Genomic DNA, 7,442 nt, shown 5'->3' on the forward strand with positions numbered 1-7,442 from the left:
TCATAAGAATCCTCTGGTGTCGGTGTCTGTGATGGGGTAAATCCAGTACCATGGGTGGTGAGCCAGTGGAAGAGAAGGGAGATGGGTCGCCTCTTGCCTCGCCACAAGCTCCCCAAATTCGGCAGCCCCAGCCACCATGCACCCGCCATGTGGCCATCTCCACGTGTGGGGCAGGACCTGGGGAGCAGCTTAGCTGGGCAGTTCTGGCCTGGGTCCCTTGAGAGGTGGAGGCCAGGGGGCTTGTTCTGTGTCCCCTGGGGCTGCCTCCCAGGACTGCCATGGACAGAAGATCTCAGTTCTGATGCGAGATGGCTCCCAGGACCCCCTGGGCTTCCTCAGGACTCAGTGACTTGGCATCTGGCTTCCCCCAGCAAGTGGCCCGAGGGAGCAAAGAAGCGGGCAGTACCTCTTAGGACCTCATCCCGGAACCCACACACTGTCTGTTTTGCCATATTCTCTTCATTAGATGCAGGTAGAATCCAGCTCACCCCCAAGAAGAAGGGACTTCGTCTCCATCTCTCTGTGGACATGATTTAGAACCACCACAGGAGGTGGCTGTGGGGCACTGGGTCCCCAGGCCTCTCCACACAAGACCTTCGGTGAAGAACACCCCCATTGTGTCAAGCCAGGACCTGCGAAGTGGGGGGACAGAGTGCTCACCTCTGCCTGAGCTGGTCCAGAGCAGAGAGTGGCTCAGCCCCCAGATCGGGCGGTTCCCCCATGCTTCACAGAGCTGGAGCTGCTCCCTTTCATATGTGCATGGCCCTTTACAGTTTGCCAAGCATTCTCTGGGACAGCGACAGAAAGCACCCTGTGCTGAGTCGGGCCCTGAGCTGCGTCTGTCACGTGTCGCCATGGGGGCCCTTCGCCATTTACAGATGAGCAAAGGCCCAGACAAAGTGTGCACCCTCCCCCGAATCCTGCGCGTCACACGGGGCAGCCCCTGGGCTCAAGACGCACCTGTCTCCCCAGGGCTCCCGCTCAGACATAGGGATCCTGCCCTTGGCCCCAGAGGATCCTCTAGGATGCAAACCCTAAGGGGCCCTCCTTCCACCTTAGGAGCCCCCTGGTCAAAGATGAAGAGGGCAGGAGGAAAGGAGGGAGTTCTCTCCTGTCAGAGAAGCCACTCCGGCCTGTCATCCTTGTGCACTGGGCACTGTGTGTCAGGGACTGCTCTGTCCCCCACATGGAGAGTGGGCCCCTCACTGCTTCCCAGAGGAACCCCAAGTTTGCCCTGACCCACACTTCTCTCCCCATGTTTATACACCGGTTTCCAGGTCAGGTTCGCACCCCCCACTCCTTCCTGCCACCTTAATTAAGTGGCTGGGCTTCGGGCTTCCCATCCACTCCTGGCCTCCGCCCTCGCCCAGGTCAGGATGCCTGTGCCAGGAAGCGCACACCCCTGAGTTATTTACTTTCCTTAATAACCTTTTATGAGGGGCCTGCATGGCCTTCAGGAGAGCGGTGGAGCTGGCTCCAGGGTCATCCCTCCAATGTGGTTTTATTAACTTAAAGTCAGCCCGCTGGCACGTTAAGCAGCGGCCCTCCTGCCCCGGGCTGTCCACTGGACGCCGGGCCCTCCTGCTCCAGGTGTGGTGAGGCCGGGCCTGGTTTAATTAAATCCTCCCCTGGCCTGCATCTCCGATGGACGGGCGGCAGCTCGGGCAGGAGCCCCCAGCAGCTCCTAGCATGCGGTGCAGCCACCTGCCCGCTCTCTGGCGCTCCCTGCCCACCTGCCTCTCACCAGCAGGCTGATCTGTAGAATTTAATCAATTTCCTATTTAATCAAAATCAATCAATTTCATTTAATTCTACAGTTAGTCGATTGTATTGAAGTAGAATTTATATGCTGTAGAATGCTCCCCCCTTAAGCATACCGCTTGATGAGTTTTGACAACTGTATACACTGGTGAGGCACCACCACAGTCAAGGTGAGAGGCTCTGCCCGTGCAGCACATGGCCATGAGCCACGTGAGGCCACGAGCCACGCGAGAGCCTGGGATGTGGGGATGTGGCTGGTCCGGATGTATGTGAGCCATGCATGTGAGATACGTAGCAGGTTTCCAGGACACTCTGGGGAAGAAATGTAAACTATCTCACCAACGATTTCCATAGCGATTCTGTGTCCAACAATAACACTCCGAGCTCAGTTCTGAGTATTCTATACTGAATATAGTACTGAAATTAGCATCAACGTTCCATTTTGCTTTTTGAACGAGTCCACTGGCACCTGTGGCTCCCGTGACATTGCTGTCGGCCAGTAGAGGCTCCCTGCACCCCAGAAACTTCCACGTGCCCCGCAACCCTGTCCCACGGGTGAGATGAGGCAAGGACGTGCCACTGGCGTTGGACCTGGGGCCACAGGTCATGAGGCACTGTGCATCCTTGTTCATTGATTTCATCTGCAGAGCAAACTCCTACAAACCTCTGCCATCACCCGCCTGATCTCCCTGGCCTGAGCCCGCCCAACTGCCACCTGTGATCTCTGGGGCCTAGAAAAGAGCCCACTGAGCCCCAAGTTTAGCCACTCTGCACCCATGATGGCAGTTTTGGGGGAAGTGTCCCACCTTGAGAGGAGAGGCTCCTGACAGACACAGGTGCAAAGCCCTGGCGAGACGTCATCCAGAGGCTTGGCTGATGGGGACCTGAGCTTGGCGAGAGGTGACCTCTGTCTAAGCCTCTGTCGTTGGGGCTCCCAGCCTCCCACTGCATGAGTCCTACTGTGCGCCAGGCCCTAAGCCAGGCACTGGAGGGGGAGTGGGCACACAGCCACCCCAAACAGATCTCGGTTTACACAAATCTCGTCTTACATAGGCACCTGGTGGGGGCTCAGAGGAAGTGGGGACAGAGGCTCCGGAGGCAAAGCCAGCCCTGACGGACGGCGGCGATGGGTCGTAGCGCATTGAGCAAGGCGTCCACAGCCACTGCCGGTACACGTGCAAAACTACACGTTGGGGAGGGAGGGCCGTGCAGAAAGACAACACATGTAGAAAGATTAGTGGAATTCGAGAATTCACCTTTGGCTGCCCCGTAGAAATAATTGACTGGAGCGGGAACCACAGATAAACACAGGGTATGAGGGGGAAGCAAGTTCTCCATTGCCTGGTGGTGTCTGCGCACAGTGACTCAGGCACCTCTCCTGGCATCACAGACGTCCCCACGACACCTGGCCCACATCAGGAGGAAATGTTACCCAGACCCAAGCAGAAGGAGGGACGTTCCACCAGGAGTTCGCCTTGACTGTTTGAAAGATCGACTTCATGAGGTTCCCGGCCAAGGGAGGCTGAGGGTTGTATCCGGAGATCCTAGAGTGTGGACTGGATACAGGATGGGCCCGTGTGCCACCAAGGACATGGGAATGCATGGATCTCGGATGGGGACAGTGGGTGAGACGCTTGCCTTACAGGCTGGTCCTGGGAGCTGGCTAGAAATGCAGTCCCCACTCCCACTGAACCCAAACATGTATATTTGCTTATTTTTAAGATTTATTTTTTTTATGAGAGAAAGCAGGGGGAGGTGGAGAGGGAGAGAGAGAAGGAGGCTCCACCCTGAGCACAGAGCCTGACCTGGGGCTTGATCGCAAGACCCTGAGATCATGACCTGAGCTAAAACCAAGAGTCGGACACTTAACCGACTGAGCCACCCAGGCGCCCCTGCATAAATTTAATTTTTAATTTTTAACTTTCTTGGGACGCCTGGGTGGCTCAGTTGGTTAAGCAGCTGCCTTCGGCTCAGGTCATGCATGATCCCAGCGTCCTGGGATCCAGTCCCACATCGGGCTCCTTGCTCAGCAGGGAGCCTGCTTCTCCCTCTGCCTCTGCCTGCCGTTCTGTCTGCCTGTGCTCACTCTCTCCCCCTCTCTCTCTCTGATAAATAAATTTTAAAAAATTAAAAAAAAAACTTTTAATTTTTAACTTTCTTGACAACTTTATCGGGGTGTAATTGACTTCACGTATGGAAAAGGTTTATTTGATACTGTAGGTTTTGACTACTGTATACCCACAGGGGAATCCTCCCCATGATCAAGTCAAAGAACACATCGTTTACCCCAAAAGTTTCACTGGGCTGTAATCCCCTCCGTCACCTCCTTATTCTCTGCCCTCAGCCCCAGGCAACCCTAACCTGTGCTGTCATTGTAAAGGAGTTCGCATTCTCTATCATTTCATACAAACAGAATATGTACCAATTTTTGGTCTGGCTCTTTGCATTCCAGAGAAAAATGTTGAGGTAAATTCATACTTTTGCATATATTGGTCCTTCCGTCCTTTTTGTGGCTGAGCAGAATTCTGCCGAATGGATATACCACCACCTGTCCATCAGTCTGTCGATGGACCCTTCCCATTTCCAGCAAGCGTTCGTGGACAAGTGTTTTTCTCTCTTGGGGCATGGGACAGCCTGGGTGCAAGGCAGGTGGATAGTTGAGATGATAACCTCCGCCAGGCTGCCTTCCAGGGCAGGGGTGCAGCACCCCATTTCTGCTAGCCATGCACGGATCTCCGGCCCCTTTCACGTCCCGCCGACACTGGCGGTAGGCCGTCTTCCACTACAAGGGCTGTGGAGGGTGTCTTGGGTGGATGTTGTGTTTCCCTAATGACTGAGGACAGTGAGCACCTTTCCCTGCACTTCTTTGCCATCTGTACACCTTGGGGGAAATGACTGTTGAAATACGTGACCCGTTTGTGAATGTTTTTACTGTTGTTGTTACTATTGAGTTTTGAGGGCTCATTATGTATTCAGACACATGTCCTCCGCTGGGTGTATGATTTGCAAAGATTTTCTCCCAGTTTAGGGCTTGTCACTTCGTTCTTTTAGTGTTTTTCAAAGAACAGAAATTTTGAATCTGATAAAGAACGATTTATGTATATTCTATCTTACGGATCATGCTTTTGGTGTCATAGCTGAGGAATCTTCACCTATCCCGAGTTTATAAGGATTTTATCTTTGTAAAAAACATCTGATAAAAGATTTGATCTTTGTAAACATCCAGAAGAAACACCCGGAAGATGATTTCTTCTACAAGTTTTATAGTTTGAGGGTCTGCTTTTAGACCTGCCATCCATTTAGACTTAATTTTTACATGTGGTGTGAGGTATGGATCATAGTTCTTGGCTCATTTGTTTCTGTTGTTGTTTTTTGTTTGTTTGTTTTGGGCATATGGATTTGTAGAAAATCCACTTGTTGAAAAACCATCCTTTCCCGACTGACTTGCCCTTTTGCATTTTTATCGAAAATCAGTTGCCTACATATGTGTGCACATCTGTTTCTGGGCTTTCTCTTCTGTTCTGCTGACCTGTTCATCCATTCCTCATACCAGTTCCACACTCTGTTTATTACTGTAGTGTTATAAGGAGTCTTAAAATCAAGAAGTGCTAATCCTCCAACTTGGTTCTTCTTTTTCAACGGTTTTTATAGACTGTCTTACAGCCTTTGCCTTTCCACATGAATTTTAGAATCAGCATGTCAATTGCTACAAAGAGCCTGCTGGGATTTTGTTTTAGGTTGCCTAAACTCCCATAAACTCCCAGAGAGCTCCAATGCATGTCAGGGTGGGGGGGGCATTTCTGGGTGGGCCCAGGAGAGAGTGGACCTAGCCCAGGAACCGGTCACGTCCTTTCTCCTCCTGTGACGTGGGGACAACAGCTCCCCAGGCCCAGAGCAGCCAGAGCTGATGGGTGAGGATGGTGTTGGTGCACCGTGGTGGGTATGTGGAACCCCAGCTGGGGCTCTCTGAGCTGCCCCCCCCCCGCCCACTGCATGACAAGGGTTTCTGCACCGGCCTGTCCACAGGCACATCGCCAACCCCAAACCTCGGTGTAGTGAAGATGTTCATAAAAGAGCTCGTTCAGGGACCTGAAACTTCTCCCGATGTTCCTGGACCCATAGTATGTTTATGTAATAAACATAAATAAAACTAAGTAGGATGCGTATTTGAGGTGACTAGGTAGCTGGCGTGTGCTGATCTGCTCCGAGGGGAGTGATTGGAAACACGCTCACAGCCTCCCCTGAGCACTGACCGACTCACTGTTCCTTGGTGGCCCTCTGTAGCCAGGCCCTACAGCTACCGGGGTCCCCATGCCAGGAAGCCCACCGGGTCAGGCAGGGAGCACTCTCCCCACCTTCCAGACCCCTCCAGACCCTTCCAGATGGGAAGCTGCCCCCCAAGGGCCCCATCATGCATTGCTGCTGGCTCCCTCCTCCCCAAGTTTCCCGTGCCTTCCTCGGAGCACAGCAGGGTCATCCCATCACACCACGGGTCCAGAAAGTGGAGGACTCTTCCCTGAGACCCTCAGCCTGCAGGAAGTGGGGGCCTCCTGGCTCCCTGCTGCCCCTGTGACACCTCGAGGGCACCTACCCCCCAGCCCCTGCACCCCGCTCATTTGCCCTGCACCTGCCCTGCACCTGCTGTCCTCCACGCTGCCTAGGGGCGGCTCCCTGCCCTCTGAAGAGCCACCCCAGCTATTTACCATGGACTCATTTAAGCTGGTTAATTTTTAATAATGTTGAAATTTCCATGTGAATAATTCAGGTAAATTATTTATTAAAGCGCAGGATAAAGGGATCAGGAGAATTACCAGTAGACAGTGTTACCTGGGGTGTGGGCAGGGTGGGCGAGGGGGCGAGGGGGAGCAGCGAGGGTGGGGAAGGCCTGCTGATGGCGTGGCGTCGTGCGGACCCTCACCCAGCTACGTGGCCAGGAGGAGCCCCCCAGGCTGGACAGACCCCAGCAAATTTGCTGCGGCCCCCAAGGCCCCACTGGCTACCCAGCCATCCTGTCCTGTAGCCTAGGGGCCCTTGTTTCACTACTATTGGGTAGTAGTGAGTAGAAGCTGCAACAGCTTCCTTCACACCCCTGTGGCCATTCAGGCCCCTCAGGTCTGTCCACAGCTGCCGAGGGAGCATCCTCCACACAAGCCTGATCCTGTCCCCTTGTCAGGCCCCCCTGCAGTGGACCCCACGAGGCTCCTGGGCCTGGCAGGATTGCTCTCCACACACAGTGCCCCGCAGGCCCTTGCTGCCTTGGCACCCTCACCCCACAGTCATGCCCCCCATTGAGGCCAGAAGGGACTCCCTGGCAGATCCCTGCCACACCCAACCTGGCGTGTGACCTAGCGGCGACCCTCCATCTGGAGGCTCCAGCCCTGCACCCTGGAGCTGCCCCAACACGTTGGCCGAGGGGCCTGCAGCCCGTGCCAGCTCCCCCAAGACATGCCCAGACCTGACCCCTGACCCCCGCCCCCCACCAGCCCCAGACTCCTCACAGCACCCCTACCCTATCCACTTCCCAGGACACGAGTTCCTGTCCTGAGTAAATCTCTCCCATGACCCCCCAGTGCTCCTGGAGCACAGCCCAGTCTCCTTGACCATGTACAGGACCCCAACTCTCCTGCTACCCCTTCTCCCCGCTCTACTCAGAACAGAACACAGCTGGTCCCGACACACTT

The sequence above is a fragment of the Mustela nivalis genome (genome assembly GCF_964662115.1).
Source record: "Mustela nivalis genome assembly, chromosome: 19".
In the NCBI taxonomy this organism is placed as follows: domain Eukaryota; kingdom Metazoa; phylum Chordata; class Mammalia; order Carnivora; family Mustelidae; genus Mustela; species Mustela nivalis.